Source organism: Pteropus medius, unplaced genomic scaffold, assembly GCF_902729225.1.
Source record: "Pteropus medius unplaced genomic scaffold, Ma_sr-lr_union100, whole genome shotgun sequence".
Lineage (NCBI taxonomy): Eukaryota > Metazoa > Chordata > Mammalia > Chiroptera > Pteropodidae > Pteropus > Pteropus medius.
Genome location: NW_024340700.1, coordinates 3,280,708 through 3,299,295, shown reverse-complemented (window position 1 = coordinate 3,299,295; position 18,588 = coordinate 3,280,708). Strand labels below are relative to the sequence as shown.

The 18,588-nt window shown below is 43.7% G+C and overlaps 1 protein-coding gene and 1 pseudogene across 1 annotated transcript in view; one reads left to right on the top strand and one right to left on the bottom strand.

The window, feature by feature from the left end:
- The window catches only part of PACRG (parkin coregulated), a 432,037-nt gene that overhangs the window by 322,632 nt on the left and 90,817 nt on the right, over positions 1-18,588 (bottom strand). The gene's annotated exons all lie outside the window — the stretch shown is intronic.
- Positions 12,662-12,780, top strand: LOC120618304 (uncharacterized; annotated as a pseudogene).

Below are 18,588 nucleotides of genomic sequence, written 5' to 3'. Positions count from 1 at the left end.
GTGAGTCTCCACAGCTCTGGGCTCACTGCCCCTCAGGGCACACGCCCAGCAGGGGTGCTTCACACAGACCACAAGGAGAGCACACCCTGGGGCTCCCGTTCCTCAGCTCAACAAAAATGCACAGGTGCACCTCTGCAAACCTCTGGAACGTAACGGCTGGAAATAATGCTTTCTGAAAACCTTATTCTCATGCAGTCGGTGAAGCCCTCTGCACCTAACTGAGCAGCAATCACCGAGAGTTTGTGCATTTTGAAGCCAGCCACCAAGCAGCCCCTAAAGGAAGGTTGGGAGCCACAAATCCAGGTTTTAGGTTTAATATAATGCCAAGAGGCAGACATCAAATAATAAAGCAGAGGCCGGCCAAGACTGGTCCATAAATCCAAGTTTATACCTAAGTACCAACGTCAGCATCACTGCAGCCAGCCACCATGACCAGGACGATGCTGTCTGGATCTGAATAACATCCAGAATATTTGTGTTCCTACGGACACGAACGTGCTGGGCTGTGGACGTCCCTGGCACGCTGGCATGGGCTGAGCAGGGCGTCCCCCAGGGACTCTTTCCTGCACGTCTTTGGCGCGGCTGGCATACACCGCGGCCCGGCTGCCACGCAGCCCCGTTACGATTAAAGTGACGTGTAGTTTCAGGACACCTCGGAAGAAGAATTCACATAGGTGCAATTTATTTTTCACTGCCTATTTTTGTTATATGTATGAGGCATAACAGTTTATAGAAATTTAAGATAGGTTTTATTCTAAATAAATATAAATATTCATTTTATCTTCTTAAAAGTGGTCTTGTTTAATAATCACGCCTGACGTTACTCCACATGACCTAGAGCTGCCTGAAAGATACAGAGCATGGTATTTTGCTGTTTTTGTTCACAAACACGCTGCCATTGTCCACGGATATTCTAGATACCGCCAGGCGCCTAGCCTTCTGTGGCAGATGATGTGAAAAAAACTGGTCACCAAGGGGACAGCTCTGTCCTGCAGATGCCAGTAAGGGGCCGTATCACCCACCAAAGCCCGAGCAAGTTACACAGCCTTTTATGTGGCGGGTGCTAAATAACTGTTCACTGGATTGAATTAAAACCCAACAGCTCCTAGTGCTGCTACATTTTATATGGGGACCACAAAATCAGCTGGGACGGGAGGCGGGAGGATCAGACCCTCCCTCCCCTAGAACGTGCCTGCCGGCTGAAGACCCTGCTCCACCCTGGGGGGGGGGTGTTAGAGGCAAGCCCTCCTCACAGGACGGGTCCCCATGACCCTGTTCCCGGCCCTCTGGTCAGCACCCCCTGTGTCCCCCTCACATCAGAAGGAAACAGCGGCCCAGAGTGGAGGCCACGGCTTCCAGAACGACACAGGCAGCGACAAAGAGCTGGCCTTTGTCTTCTCCAGAAGTATGGTTTAACCTTGACCTTCTAGAAGAGGAAGGAAGCTACCAAGTACCGAGGACCCACCGCAGGCCAGGCGTGCGGCTCAGTACTTTAAAATACGTCCCTGCACGCATTCCTACAGACGCTTTATGGAAGAGGTGTTTTATAGATACGTCCGAAACGCAGACTCACAGAAGTCTCTAGTTCAAGGTCTCTGCTCTTGCCACTGCACGACACGGTCCTGTACGCTGTCTGGTCACTGTTTCCGCTCATCTCTTGGCAGATGAAAAGCTGCATCTGTCTCTGCCTGTCTCGTTCAGTGTCCTGTCTATGTCCACTACCTGGCCTGGCACACGGCAGGTGCTCAGAATGAAGGATGTCTCCCATTGACCCTAGGCCTTGATTAAAAACGTACTAGATGAACTTCTTATGCCCTTTATTGAATTCATCTCAAATCTGTATATTGCAAATATACCAGTTGATCCAAACAAGCAAAATTAATCAGTTTCAACATCAACTGTGCCTTCTCACTGAGGATTCCCAAAGTTAGAGACTCAGTGCCTGGACAGAGACCGGCACACCAGGCCGAGCAGACCAGACCTCACGAGGTGGCGGTGTTACTTTTTGCCCAAGAGATACGATAAAACTTTTAAAACGTTGAACCTCCTGAGCATGAAGGAGAGTCAAACGCACAGTTTCGCTGTAGCATCTTTCATGTTATCATCTCCACTCGATAAAAGACAATTTCTACAGAACAGAAGAACCGAGACTCTTAATTAATGTGAAAAATAGGCTATGTCTCTTCGGGCATAACTAGCAATAAAGTATTTATTTTATAATACATATTTTACATGAAGCTGCATATTGTTCCTTTGTGAACTGATAAAAAATCGCATCAGAGAGTTTAATTTATGAGGAACATCGTGTAAATTAGAGACTTTTTTTTAAAGGTAAGGAAGGCACAGTCTGAGGTTCCTTTGTATGCAATTACATACTATAGGAAAAGTAATATTCGGTGAATAAAAATTTAAGTAGTACTAAAATTTTAATATTAAATACGAAGCCGTTCTATAATAGTGATAGTATTTCTGGAACACAAACTAAGAAAAGCAAGACATCTTTAGTTAAACGTGTCACCGTAATCATTCATCTCACTCAGATTTAGAATAATGCGGGGCTCATGTATGTATATATGTTAATGTCAACATGCTATGTTTCACGGTAAACAAGCTAAAAACAATATACTGTGTGGAATTAGAGGATTAAGTTTTAATTTGTCCCATGCGTTATGTCTATCTCTAAACTCAAAAGCCAGAAAATTTCCAAAGTCCTCTAATAATATAATAAAATATCTTAATGAGGAACATGATTAATTCCACAGACAGACCAATAGAGAGATATAGATATTACATCTTTCCCCATAAAAATCACCAGAAAAAGTATTAGTCTATCTAATACTTTTAAAAGCATCACATACTCCACAAAAGTAAAATATTTAGCCTTTATTTATTAAAATGTTTCTTGTCATTACTGTATTCAAAAAGAACTAATCATTAAGAGAGTTATATTGATGTATTTTACCTAGAGAAGAGACATTAAAAATTAAGTTTGTAATAATTTTCTTCTTCTTATTCACATACATCTTTTAAAAACTATTGTTATTATTCAATCTTTCATTTCTATGTTACGACATTAATAATTAATTTTATTATAAAAATGTGAATTGTGATATTGCATCTCATCCATACTAATAGGTACAAACAACCAAAATTATGTTTATAATTTTCCTAATATAAGAAATGTCTCAGAATTTTAACCTGCTAATACTATGCTTTCCCATACTATTTATAACTCACAAGTACATTCTAAATTTAGTATTTAAATAGTTAAATGTACCTATCTCCCACCTCAGGTAAAGTTCCAAAAATAACGATTTAAGAAACAATTTAAAGCACTCAACTTCGTTACCATGGTGAGAGTTGCTATCTAATAGTTTAGGGATAGGAAACTGTTCGTTGGTAACTGTAGTTCTATAAAGAAAAAGATCACCAATCTTTATATTCTAAAGAAGAGCGACGAAACCTTCTGATATTTTATTTCAATGCCGGACAAAGAGGAGGAAGGCTATTTCTGGGCCAAAAGAACATTGCGCAACGCTTTCCTCAAACCGTTTCTGTAACACGTGAACACGTTCGCTACGTAGGTGGTCCCACCCCGGCGGCACGTGACTGAGGCCACCCACGTCAACGTGATCTGAGGCGCGCAGGATCGGGAGCTGCTGTCACCGCGTTCTCCTCTCGCTGTTACGCGGCAAGAAGAGAACTGGCTGGTCTTCGGCGGGGCCGCCCTGTCCATCCCCGACTCATCAGAAGAAAATTTCAATGTGGTTTAAAGTCTCCTGGGAACGCGCCTACGGTGAGGCGTCGGCTGTGACCGCCTCCTTTTGTGCTTAAGCCCTACGATGGTGGCCGTGAATATGTAAACTCTACTCCCTGCCACATCCCGTGTGGCTACGGTGACACCCAGGCAGCGTCATGACATGTGCGGCTTTCGCCTAGGAAGGGAGGGGGTGGCGGAGGGGCAAATGGCCAGGAAACCACTGCTGAGCTGGAGCTCCTTCTAGGGGAGGAAATACCCGCACACGTTCTTTCTCGCCGCAGTTCGCTTCAGACAAACGTGATGCAGAGGCCGCATGAGAAAAAAAGATGTACAGCATGAGAAAGCAAGCATTTGCTCCAACCACTTTCGGCTAAGAGTTTAAAAAAGTCATCAGCGAGAAAAGGTGGGGATGTGCAAACACCACGCTACACAGGGTTACAGCCGACGGGGCTGTGTGTGTGTGCGTGTGTGCGTGTGCGTGTGTGTGTGTGCGTGTGCGTGTGTGTGCGCGCGCGTGTGTGCGTCTACCCACGCGGATGCCACACCCCGTTTCTTCCCTCTCTCACCAGCGACAATCCTGACTGGCCCTTCCCCACGCTGAAATAATAAAATCTAATCTCTACACTTGCCTAGTTCATTAGGCAGAGATACAGGAAATGAAATAAGGAACCTCTGGTCTAGGCCACGTGTTCCCGTGTGAATCCTGAAATTGAAGACAGTCCGGGTTATTTCCCAGTCTAATTCATTACCTGGCACTTTGTTCCTTATTCTGTCTATCGTCCTCTTGTGTACAGACCCCTTGGCTGAAAACTCTAAGAAGATGGATGGATGGATAAGATTCATGCCCCAAAACACTAGCCTAAAGCCCTAACTAATACAAAGAAATAAGAACTTATATTTCAACAGTCACAAAATAATAGGCAAATTGGCAGATAAAGTTGGGAGGAGAAATGAGTGCAGTTTGTGTTATTAACAAAAATTCTTTAAGGTATCTTTAAGGGAACTATTTAATATTTTTTGGGGGGGAGGGGAAGTTTTAAAACAATCTCTGAATTATCTGATGACCTATCCTTCCTCCGAGCACTTTTTTTAACACCCTCACATTTTTGCTCGATCTGATTTAGAATACAAAACAAGTGTAAAACAGTCCACAGTTTATGCAAATCCCTAAAACAACATTGTTAATATAAGGTCTCACATGAAATCACACAGCAGGAGCACTCATTTGTAAGCAATAAAACCTGTTTCTGGTTTGGTTTAATTTATTGATAAGAAGAGGACCTGAGTTACAAGAAATCTAAGCGTGAATGTGGAGTTATTTGGGTCTTCCGTTGGTAGGTGAATGGCAGGCGACAACGTGCTGGCTAACCTTCCTTTCTCTTCATGGGTGATGTTGGGCCAGCACGTCAAATTGTTTTAAAGAAAGCCTGATAATAAGATGTGAAGGTTTGGGGTTTTAAGCCAGCTCGTATCTAGAAGGCTATTTAGCATATTTTAGAAGTTACCATTAACCACTTTCAGGTTGATCGGAATCAAACTTAATGTATTTATGCTCTAGTGCACTTAACGGCCTTGAGGGGTTAGCTGGGATCTAAGAGGGTCATCCTGTTTGCTTCGCTGATGGTTTTACACCAGAACAATTACCAGGGACACCTAGCAATGAGCTCTAAATGTGTTTTGCTTCAGATGTTTCGACAAATTTATGCTTCCCTGTTATTGACCAATTACATTAATTTCGTAGCATTATATCGAAAACGATTAAAGAGTTTCCTGCTGGCCTACAAAACACACCCAGAGCTAAGACGTGCGCATATTTTCTGAGTGGATGAAAGCGATGGTCTAATAAGTAGTAGTTTCCACCACTAAAGTTTAGAAAATAAGGACGCGACCCGACTTTAATGAGTCGGTCGGAATTTCATTAAGTATCTACTCGGACCGGGCACTGTGCTGGGTACTGCAGAACCAGTGGGAAACTTCATAGAGCTCACTGTCTGGCTAATGAAATGTACATTGGGCAACTTTAACTCATTCCAACAATGACCTGAAAAAAAAATACTCTTGTAATTCGTTATTCTTACCTACTTCTTGATAATCGAATCTCATACATATAATAATACATTCAGATCGGGGGAAACAGACCAGGTAGCAAGGCTAAGCTCAGCTTTTATTTCTGGAATCTGAACCGGAGTCAGGCTTACACTTGCCCCGTAAATGACTTAATGCACATTAGACTAGTTTTTGTACTTTTGCTTCTTAATGGACTAATTACCTCTTGGAATATGCTAATAAAATTGAGCTTCTGACCGACCGATGTTCAGGCCTGAAGCCCAAATCCCTGTGATGATGAGGGATGATAAGGTGCTGTACTATATTTAGGCGCTTGTCCTGTGAATCTCTATAAACCTCTCTTTACACAAGTTGTCCTTGCAAGACATTTAGTTCTGTGTAAAGACAGGGGTGTACTTAGTGGGGTTGGTGGTGAGTGGGACCGAAGGTAGTTAGTTGCTAGGAAAATTTGGATGTCTGCACCTGCAATTCTTCTTGATAAGGTTTTCCCAAAATAATCCAATTATAGAAATTGCCCATCTGCCTCTTCTTTCCTATGAGCGAGTTGCGTTATAATTTTTTAGGAGAGTTTCTGATTTCCTAATATACCTATACGCAAATGTGCGTAAATACACACAAAAACATTTTCTTACTGTAATTATGCTCTCCTGGCTGCTTTTTTCCAAATTTGTTCAAAAAAATTGGTAGATACAAAAATGTTAAATTAAAGCTTACTCAAATTATGTATATATTTTTTTCAAAAAGCCAAAAGAATGAATTGAGCCAAAAAGAAAAGATCTGGAAATGAGCAATTTCTTCATAGACGAAAACAAGTGGAGAATGATAAATTTAAATATCTTCTTGATTCTCAATTTGATACGATTAATTGTTGTTGGTATATGTTTGTAATAGTAATATTATTCTAGTACTGAATTATTGGAAACAAAATTTGGATTTATGAATCTATATTTATAGAATGAAGATATTTTAATAATACGTTTATTAATTGACCAATATTTCCCCCAGATTTGGATTCATCTCTCAAAAATTCACATGCGTAGAATGATACTGATGCTAATCCTTAACAATGATTACGCAGTGTGCTAATTGCTTTGCAAGTATTTCCTGTACTTAAGAAAACAGATAAGTGAAGATGCACAGAATGCAGGGATCCAGAAGAGTGAACAGAGTGACCGCTGGCTGATGTCTATGGGAATAAATGCAGGAGGCGACCAAGAATGTCTCCTCTCCATCCTTTAAAAGGAGGACACCCACCTCTCCCAGCGACAGGTGGTCTCGGGGAGCCCCTCAGCTCAAGCGGTCCGTGGTTTGGCTTACTTCTGTGAAACCATATAGACCACAATTCTCTGATATAGTGAGTCAAGAAAAAAATAGAGAATAAAAAAAAATAAAATCACGCAAAATGTTGCATATACTCTTAGGAGGACTCATATTTTCAGGTTATTTTTAAATGACTTGCAAATTACAATGTTTAGTCTTGGAGTGATAATAAAATGTTATGGAGGAATATTTTCCGTTGAACATGTCATTTTGTTCGGCATTTTTCTAATGAACTTATCAAGGATCAGGCTTCAGATTCCCTAGCTTTCCAACTTTGAAATTATATTAAAAATAAATTTATGACATCTTACAAATTCCTTAGGAAACTTGTAAGGTATTAATTTTACCATGGTAAACAGAAGGGCCCCCGTACCCTGCAATGACTTGCCGTAACTATCTCATTTATCCGAACACGGGCAAAGCACACATTCATTAGACTCTGGCCTATCTCTTCACCGAACACAAGAGGCATCCTTTTTTTTCTGACAGTACGAACAGGAAAGAAAACATCATGAAAATCAAATCTCATAAAATAAGGATTAGCAAACTCGAAACTAATAAAATACCATGGACTCTACATCTCTTTTTGCCCTGATTTATTATTCCCAAATAATAACTTTTAGCCTTTTGCAGCCGAAGTACTCTACTGGGATACACTCAGAAAACACGCTCTAAGACTTCGAGGCTACTTTCGATTGACCGAATCCCGGTATCAAAGCCTGTCGTGAGCCGGCGGGTCCCTGAAGCCCATCTGGCTCAACCCCTTTCTTTTACCGGTAACGAAGTACCGGTTCGCCCATGCTGTTGTTCAGTGGCAAACACCAAAAACGCTGCCATTTCCTTCTCTGCGTTCCCTAGAGACCCACGGACCTGACACGGACCTGAGGGTCCTCCTCCCGTCCTGCTTTCCTGCATAAGCGGAGCCCAGAAACGAACAGGGACAGGTGCCGGCCAGGCTGGTGCAGGCCCTCAGCACAGGCCGTGCCCCCTCGGCAGCTACAGGGTTAATTCAGTCTCAGGAACGGGGCTTAAGGAATGACTTCGGGTTCTGGGGCAGAGTTGGAAGGGCCGTGTCCCCCTTCAGTGGAGGATTCAGAGTGCTGGTTTGTGACAGGGGAACGATCCCGTCTGTAGGGACAATGGGGCGTTTCCCTGAAACCGCAGGTGGCACGTGGACGGGGAGGGGTGACATGTTCCTCAAGCAGGAAGAAGAAGGGGACAGCCAGAGAGGGCGGATGTGCTCCGGCAGAGAGGTCTGGGAGCCTAGGGGACAAACTAGAGATTGCTGACACCCGAATGAAGGTCCCTGCCCAAACAGTGAGAGGTGCACGCGCCTCATCCTTCGTCCCTCGGAGAGGAACAGCCCCCAAGAGAGAAGGACTGTGGCCTGCTTCTCTGAGCGTTGTGCGTCAGCCCCCGGGCCCTGTGCACCAAGCCCTAACGAAGTCCTTCTCTAATGACACCCCGAGGTGCAGCTTCATTTCTCTCAGGTAGAGAAGAAACCGAGGTCACGAGGCTACAGCCGTGCTCGCGGCCAGTGGGGACAGCAGCGAGGACGTGCAGCCGAGGTCATGCGAGCCCATCGTCCCCCAGGGCAGCTCGCCCGCCCCGCGAGCATGACAGTGGCGTCTCCTCTAGCTGTCCCCTCTAGCTGTCCCACCGTGCCTGAAAGTCCTCTGAAGCAAAGCCTCTCCTGACACAGTGAGACAGGAACCTCACAACGCAAACGGTCCAGAAAAACAAAGTCGCCTTGAAGGGCAAATGGCACATAACGACGCTAAGATGAAGAGTTCTTCTCCCCATTTTACGGATGAGTAAAGCGAAGCTCTAGAAAGTTCCGAAGACTGTCCAAGAGCAAACTGCAAGGTGGGCCTTAGCGAGAAGACAAACCCAGCTCAGCCAGGCCGGAGGCCAGGTTCTCCCCCCGGTGATGCTCACTGCCTCCCAGGCCCGGCGCTCCTGGAGGCCTGTCCTCCTGTGCGAGGACGCGGGCACGCTGACGGGGAGCAGGTCCCCAGGACACGTGGAGGCTGGTGGCCTGGCTCTCAGGACCCCGTCCATCAGGACACGTGCAGTAGGGAGAAAACTTTTCCTATTTTAAATCTGGTTCTAGTTCGGCCAGTTGTTCGAGGAGGCTTGCATTTCTCTTCGGGATAGTTCTCTTTGTTTGAGAAATACCCCCGGTACCTTTTGATTACTCGAAGATGGGCTTTTTGAACCACTGAATGGGAGGGAAAGACAGAGAGTCAAGTTGCTATGCATAACGGACAATAATGAGAGGCCCCCGCAGCTCTGTAGGAAGTCGCAGCGAGAGACGGCTGTCTCCGAGATGGCAATGTCCAGCTGTCACGTTAACTCTTCACCCATTCTGTCCCGTAACCCCACACTGCGACTCCCAAGCCTTCAGTGGAAACAAAATCTGCCACCGTCGACTTCCGTCACTAGAAGTTCTGAGTAGAAATAGAAACAGTGATGGAGAGGCCGCAGCAGGAGTTCGGAATCCAAATTAAAAACAACAATAACAACAACAAAATCAAAGCAGAAAAAGGAAAGAAAACCCCAAGCAAGAAAACAGTGGACGGGGGCCTGAGGCTGCCGAGAGTCTGTGAGATGAAGGTTCAGACCATCTTAAGTGGACACCCACACGGGCTAGCGGAACCGGGGCGCGCAGCCGACCAGCTCAGGGGTGTGCTGTTTCACGCTGACCCTCTGCCAAGGGACCGCCGCAGTGGAAGGAGCCAAGGAGCCGGCCTTGCCCTCTCCTTCGAGAGCCAAGTGCCACTCACATTCCTCATCCAGCCCTCACTCTGCAACTATGTATGAAACGCCTATCGCGTGACAGGGCTTGGGACAGAGAACCACAGAGGAAACACGTCTCGAAGTTCAGTCCAGAAAAGGCGTTCCTGATGCTCTGATTTACTTCCTCTCAGCAAAGGGGAGCAGTGCACCCAGTGTGTTTCCTGTTTTTTATTTTTATTTTTATTTTTCCTGTCCTGTCGTGAATCTAATTAAGTGGTATCTTTGGGTTCAAGTGCAAACTGCCTTCCTTAGCATAATTCTCCCGATAGAATTCTCTGCATCTCTAGCCCTTTTCTCCGCTGGCTCTTATTGCGTCGGTGTCTTTCGGGTCCCCTCGCATTCTTTTTGGAAGTTGGAAAGTCAGGAGGTAAACGAAGTTAGTGATGGAGAAATCAGCATTCTAACTCTGAGATTTCCACCATGCGTCTGGTAAGATTCGCTTGAAGAAAGTGGAAAAACGAAGCGTGTAAACCTGCAAATTTTCAGGTGCAGGGAACTAGAAGAAGGTTTGGCACGAGAGCCAGGTCTCCGGGACGGGAGGTTTGTATGTCACTGAGGACAGGACCTGGCACAGGCGTATGGTCGGACCGCGTATATTCATTACCCGATATTATAATGAGGAAGCCTGCAGCAGAGTGGAGCGGAAAGAACCTCTGAGGCAGGACTTGTCTTCAGAAGGTTCTGGAAAGGCACGGGTGACGCGGGGCTTAAGGGAAATTACGTAGCAGAGACTAGGCCAGGACTGTTGGCTGCTCTCGACAGATGTGTAGCTTTCATTACAGTTGTTTTTAAATGGGGAGTGTCTCTCACCAAAAGTATGGCCTCTGCTTTTCTCCCACAAGTCTATGTCATCTCTCGCCCACCCATTTGTTAAATCATTTGATTAATTAGCATGCTCAGGTAAAAATGAGTTTGGGTTAATTTAATTTCTTGGTTTTCAAAGTGATAACCAGGAAGCCGATTCTGATTCAGTCTTTCATGGCTGAAAGTATCCTCAACATCTATTAGCTCACTTTTCTGCCTTAGCAAATATCAAACAATTTAATATTTCTTTCATGAGTCAGAGAACACTGGTGTCTCTGATTCATTATTTTAAATGAATCATGACTCTATAGTTTATAACATGGAAAGTGGGCTAGCTATGTACTGACCTCAGCACTAAAACTGAAGGCTAATTTTTAAAACACAACCTTACTATTTTACTTGTTTTCCAGTGATTTTATGCTTTCTCTCTAAAAGCAGAGCAAAAAGAAAAAAAAAAAATCTAGTTAATAAAAGGTTCTATTTAGCTATGTTTCAATTAATTTGAGTCTTTCTTATTACTAATTGCATAAGGCAAGTTAAATTTATTCTGGAAAAGATGAGCCTTTTGTGAAATAAATTTAAAAAAATTTAAATCTTCAAAACGTATAAAATAAACTTTTAAATAATTTAAAATACACGTGATGTTAAACATTTTCAGGATTATATAACAGGGTTTAATAGAACTACAAATCAGGGTACTGTGGTCTAAACTTTTTAAAAATGAATCGATATAGTTGAAACTTGATATATACATAAGAATTGTGTTTTAATGTGAAACACCAGATTAATTTGCCATGAGAAGCTTTAATGTAAATTATATTAAGATGCTATTATCATATTCTAAAACAGTAGGTAAAAGAGCAAAACTAGCATGTTTAACAGAAATACATACACCGTCAAAGTCTAAATGGTTAAAAAATTCCTTGGACGTGATGTGAAACAAAGCATAACAGCACATGCTTTACGGATCGGTTGTGGGATCTATAAACAACACGTATAATAAAATAATACATGGAACTTGCTCACAGCGAATGTCGAGCTCATGCATCGGCGCTCAGGAGGACTGTTCTCTGATCTGGGAGGGATCAGAGAACGGAAGTCCCCTCCCCGTGCAGTCCCGACTCCGTCGGATGCGATCAGCTCCGCAGCTGAAGTACAATTGGAGCCAACAAGTCCATGTTCATAGAGCCGGGAAGTTTAATTTAGTCAAAGTTAAATTTTCAAAAATATGTAGAGATGAGTTGATTTAAAACAAGAACTAGAACAAAAGTAAGGATATCACGATTTTTTTTTTCTTGAGTTCTTTTCTTATGAAGATAGATGGACAAATAGGTAGTAGGCAGGTAGAAAAAAATATATCTGTGTCTTATTTAATTTCTTCTTGCTATCTATTTTCTATCCTTCAACTTCTAGAATCAATAAGATACCAGGCACTATGTTTTAGGATCTAGAACAATGCCCGAGGCATAGTAGGTAATCAACAAACAGGTATGGAATGAATATTTATTTGTTCATCCTAGGATTTTTTTTTTTAGCTTTATTCTATTGCTTTAATAAAGTGATTTTATTTTAGAATAATATCTTACATGTCAAACTATGATTTCATTATGGAAATCAAGCAGTAAAATATGGATAGTTGGCAGTCAGAAATTTTTAAAAATAAGTTTTCTATTCACGTAGGATGTATAAACGACTTAATAAAATGTCAATAGGAAACACGATGCACAATTCAAAGAAAGGGGAAGACCAACTAAAAAAGATAATTATTTGAAGATGAGATTTAGAACTAAGTAGACTCACTGGGACTCAGTGAGCAGAGGGTTTCTGTATCCTGAGGGGAAACTGAGGAGAATCACCTCGGAAAAAGGCAGAAAGTAGATGCATCAAAGGGTGAGTTCGGAAGGAAATGATGGCTACGACCATGCCACCCTGAACGTGCCCGATCCAGCCTGATCTCGGAAGCTAAGCAGGGTCGAGCCTGGTTAGTATGTGGATGGGAGACCACCTAGGAAGACCAGGCGCTATAGGCGTGAAAAATGAAAACTAAGGGATTGTAAACTGACGAGGTCCTTGCAAGCTGTGAGGTCAACCGAGGGTTGCCTTGCCTTAAAAAACAAACAAAAACAAAAACAAAAAAAAAACGGAACTAATGGAAGAACTAAGAGGAGGAGAAAATGCAATGGAAGTCTTTGAGATAAGGATCGGATTGAGTGGAGTAAAAATAGATGAAAGAAAACAAAGCGAAAAGGTAAAAGTCTTTGAAACGGAAGATTAAGTTGGCAGGTATCAAAGCATGAACAATCTATTCAGATTTACATTCAAATCCTGGCTCCGTCCATTCATTATCTATGTGTCCTTGGGCAAATTAAGTCGACTCTCTGAGGCTTCATGTCCTTATTTATTAAATAATGATACATGGCACGCTACCTCCTTAAGGGTTTCATAAAATAACGTATGTGAAAATAGCTCGCTAGGCCACAGCGCAGGGGCCTCGCCCACATTCGGGTCAGCTCACGGCTCAACGGGGCTCCAAGTTCAAACTCGAGTTAACCTTCTCAACAGGCCCCCAGGCCCCAGCTCAGCCCCATCTGTGCGGTGCCGTCCTCTCTGGTTTGGTTGTAAAGGAGATGAGTTTATTTTCAGTTTTAGGGAAATAAAATGGATACATTCCTGCCCACATAGTCTCAAACACCTTTTAAAATGGTAATAAACTGTTTTAAAATAAAGCACTGGCAACCAGAGCCTTGCTTTCTCTTCAAAATGCACAACTGTCGATTATGTGACACATCGATCCTTGCACGAGAAGGGACTCAAAAGTTGTCCAGTCTGGCTCCCTGATTTTATAAGTGGGGGAAACTGAGGCATGGCGAGGTGAGTGCTTATGCACGTAGTTACCTGATTATTCACTCGACGAACGTTAACTGAGCACAGGCTGCTGGCACGCACAGCAGAGTAACAGATGGCCGAACGCAGGGCCCGCTCCAGGGCCCGGAGGCCTTGTGCCTGCCCAGGGACCTGTAGCTAGTGCGGGCCCTCGGACGGGATTCCAGCCTAGGCCTTCCGCTACCCTGAGTTTTCTGATGTGTTCGAGTCTGTTTTTACTTATGATGCGGGCTTGGAAAAAAACAGGGCAAACATGGGACTTGACACTCCAGTTAATCATTGACCTGCTGAGCATAGCAAGAGAAAAAGGTTTCAAATCAAATTTTAACCAGAATCTGAGCCAGGCAGAAGGGCACAGGGGCCTCAGCAGGGTCAGCCGACGAGACGAGACGAGACCCAGTGTCCACACAGGCCAGGTGGGGAAGGGATGGAAATAGGCCTCACGAGGGTCGGAGAGAAACATCCCAGGATGTGACAGCCTCGCCTGAAAGAGGCTCTCTCCACCCCAGCTCCTGCTTCGTCTGTGCCTTGCTCTAGATTTTAAAATCTCATTTTACATGTGTAAAACACAGACGGAGGAGGGCTGAGAAACACGCCGAGTAGATAACCTCCTTTTCGATGACACGGAGCAGCTTGTGGTACCAGTCAGGTCTTTGCTGTGAGAGACTGGGAAATGTGAATATTCCTAGTTTATAAAGATGGCCCCTTACGCCGTCATCACATGGCACATTAAATTCTGCTTTCAGCTGATGGGGTTCAGGACACACTACCCCCAAAATATGGCACTCCTCGACATACTGAACATTTTAAGCTGAGGGGATTTGAGAAAGTGACACGTGCAAGAAGGGTGCTCTGATCCCCCCTGAAGCAGGACCTAAGACCCTCGTGGGAGACGTGCCCTCGCTGTGCCCAGAGGGAGGGAGTGTCCTTCTCTCGGAAGATAAGGGGACGTCGGAGGAATCCGAACGGACAGGCCTGGGTAACAGCCCTTAGCTCAGACCCGTGTGTCCCACCACGTGTTTCCATGCGTTTCCACCCTGCATCAAACCTGGGACGAAGTCACTCAAACCCAACCCTTTCCTCAAGACCTTATTTCCTCACGAAGGTGTCCAGGTCATGTCAAATATATAGTAAATCTATTCATATGCTTTTCTCCTATAATCTGTCTTGGTCAGTTTAATTTTCTGGCCCAGCCAGAAACCTTAAGAGGGTGGGGGACAAGTTTTCCCTCCAGTACGGGGTACGACTTGGGTCCCGCAGGGGGCTTGCATTATTTCTCATGTGCCCCGCTAATGTCACTCCCTTCTGGGGCATCTCCTTTCCTCCGCTGAGCTCGGGATTGATGAGGGAGTCAACAAAGGCATTGCCCCCACTGCCGCCACCACGGCGGGGAACAGGGGAGGTCTGCTCTGGACTGTTTGGGTCCCCCTCCGATTCATATGTTGAAGCCTCATCCCCCACCACGTGACGGTATCGTAGGTAAGGCCTTCGGGAGGTGATTGGGATCAGATGAGGTCGGGGTGGAGCCCCAGGGATGGGATCTGAGCCCTCGTAAGAACCACCTAGAGAGCCCGCCTGCCCTCTGCTCTCAGCCAGGTGAGGACGCAGTGGGGACCCGGCGGTCTGCCACCTGGAAGAGGCTCTCACCAGAACCCCCCCACGCCAGCACCCCGACCTCAGACTTTCGTTCTCCAATACCGAGAGAAATATGTTTCTGTTGCGTGTAAGCCACCCAGACCGTGCCGTTTGTTACAGCAGCCAGAGCTACCTGAGACGGGCTCCCGGTTAGCTCCTTTGGGCAGCGCTGGGCCCTCATGCTCTGGCATAGCGACATGACCCAAGCTTAGCCATCTATCTCCTGTAGCTCCGAATCATGTGCGAGGCGGATCATGGGAGATGGAGTCCATCTGGGAGTGACGGCCTCGGGACCTGGCTCTTGAGCTTCCTCCTCATTTCGTGATGCCCGATCTTTTCCCAGCCAGCACGCGTCCAAGTTACAGAATCGGGTTCTGTTGCCGAAACCAAAGATCCTAACTGATCCGGAAATGCCGCTCTCTCACCGACCACCTCTGCGGCGTTTCGGCCCTACCGATTTAATTTGTGAACGCCGGTGCACACGGGCGTTCTAGGGTTCTACAACAGAAGCAGAAGGCGACTTCGCCAACAACTGCAATTGGCGCATTTTAAAAAGATTCAGTAAAAGCTGATTTATCCAACATTTAACTACCCGGAACTTTTTGCCAACACTTCTGCACATCCCTGGAGTGATGGAAATTGGTGTTTATAATGAGAGGCCATGCAGTCAGGGAGAGGGACTTGAGTCTAGGCTAGACACCCCCCTCCCGCCCCCTACACACACACTTCTGAGTGCTCCTGGGGTTAATGACTTCAATCACAGCCTCAGCTGCTTTCCCTCTGCTAGGTGGCTAAGGACACTTGCTCTGCTTTCTTGAAGTTTTGTTTTGCTTTTTAATTTGGAATTTAAAGGATATAATACACATTTGGGGGAATATATAAGACGCTACATATATGCACAATATTATTGCTATCCGAATAGATCCAAAATCAAAGATTGACTATTTTGATGAAGTGTGTTTCAATGTTTTCAGTTTTAGAAAACTGGCAATCTTTAAACAACTTTATATCAACTTTTACTAAGGCTAACCTATGAATGAACACTGGGAATATATACTAGACAATTAAATAAGACATCGGCCCAATAACACATTAATTTTATTAACCAGTTACCGAGAAATCCTATTAACCCTCTCAAATTCTGCACTTTGGATTGATTGAAATCGTAAAATGCTTGGATATGTATGAAGTGGTATTTTTCATATTCTTTGCTGCCAGCTATGAAGGCCTTAAATATTCTCCTTGCAAACAGAAGATTCGCACAGCCTCCGTAAGAAGCAGGGAGCCTCCTTGTTCATTGTTTTTCTCCCTGATACGTGTTGACAGCTGATTTACAGGAAGTGGCCTCACTTATTTGCATCTGTATTGATGTGTTTGGGAAGCGGGAAGGGAAGCAACAGATTCAATTTTGATCAGGAAAAAAATGGACTTTACTCATTCTCTCGAGCAACGACTTGAATTCATCAGATTTTTTAACCATTTTCTCTTATACTCAGAATGTGAAATCTCCAAAAGCAGCACGAGAACAAGCACGGAACAGTCACCCACTCCGAACGCAGGACTTACCGAGAGAACCATGGCTCTCTGCTATGACACGCATCGAGACATCTCAAATTGATATCTCTTAATTAAAATTTAAAAACTGACAATAATATATTGACCAGCCAATCAGGAAACTGGGACAAGCCATTAAATATTAAATCCCAAATTACTAAAACGAATGCTTTATACTGTCAAATCATACAAAAAACCTATGTTTTTGATAGATAAGATAATAGACGTAATTATTTTAACTCATACACATTACGGAAAGACTCCAAGTCATTAGCTGAATTTTTTTTTAAATGATATTTAATATGGTAAATAGAACTCGATGTTATACCGTTATTAGGCATTCAAGTTGGCAAGCACTGCACAGAGAGAGTAGATTTTTAAAAGAAGACGACAAGGCTGTAAAATTCATTTTTTCCTGCATTTTTTGTTAGAAGCCTTCTGATTATAAATGACTAGTTTTTAGAGAAATGAAATAGAGATTTACAGATATGTCACCATGCTATGAGAATTTTTTTTTCACTCGTCTTCCTGAGGAGACTAGTAACTTCAGTGTTTGCTTCCCTTTGCAGATGATAAACGATGCAAATTAGTTAAAATTAGAAGAGAGCTATATAAAAATTGGTCTTGTTTGTTTGTTTGTTTTGGTCTCCCTTCTCTCTTTCCACCTCTTTCCTCTCTTTTAGAAAGAATAGCCACCAAGGTCCTAAGGTGACCTCGCATTGCTCTTTAGGTTAAAATCTGTGCTGAGTTTAATTAAGAAAAGGGTAGCTTTTTGGGTTCACATCTAGACAACAAATAAGGCAAAGGTACAAAACTCCTCAGAGTTCATTCTACTAGACATTTGAATGACACTGAAAAATGATGCATTTAAAACTAACAAATTTCTTGCAGCAACTGGCCATTTTATTTAGATAAGGATAGAAAGGTACAAAATGACAAACGGGGAAAGGGTCAAGTTCAAGATATTTTCAAGTCAAGTATGGTTTGAAAAACAATTAAGGGGGGTGGTGAATACAGGTTTCTACATTATAATCATGCTTTCCCGGAGGACTCCAATTATTTAAGGCAGAATATAGCTAGGCGTTATTCAAGAGCCAGACACAACGTACGTGGGGTGGTCAAGAGTTAACATAAATCAGCACAACGATGATATCGATACTCTTAATTAATAGTTAATGTTTTACAGTAACTTTTCATAATGCATTTTCCTGTTGGATAATAACAAGAACATGTACACATTTATTTTTAAAAAGCATCTGTCAAGTTGCCTTAAAAGCAGGTTGCTATGTGATTGGCAGAGAAGACGCTTTCTAACAGGCGACACAGTCCAACAAATGGCAGTGTGGGCAAGAGAACATATTTCATACCTGAGAGCTCGTTTATTAAAGGGACCCTAAACACATGCACACACACGCACACGCACATGCACACACACAGCAAATGGATCATCTGGAGAATTCAGAGCCTAAAGAGATTAATTAGACCTTATTTTGTCTTGAACAGATTTCCTAAGCATTTTTCAAATAGCCACATTGTTTGTAATTACCAAAATCACACCTCCATCGGCTGGCCGTAGCTACTTCATGCACGAACAACAATCTGATTGAGCTCTCTTGTTAGGACCTCATTCTTCATTGTAATTAGCCATAATCATAGCCTTCCTGGGTGCATGAGAATGTGCAAGCAACTATTCACCAACTCAACCCATTTGAATATGAATCTTCTCAGTAAGGAGCAATAAAATAGGAGAAACCAAAGCAGTTTCT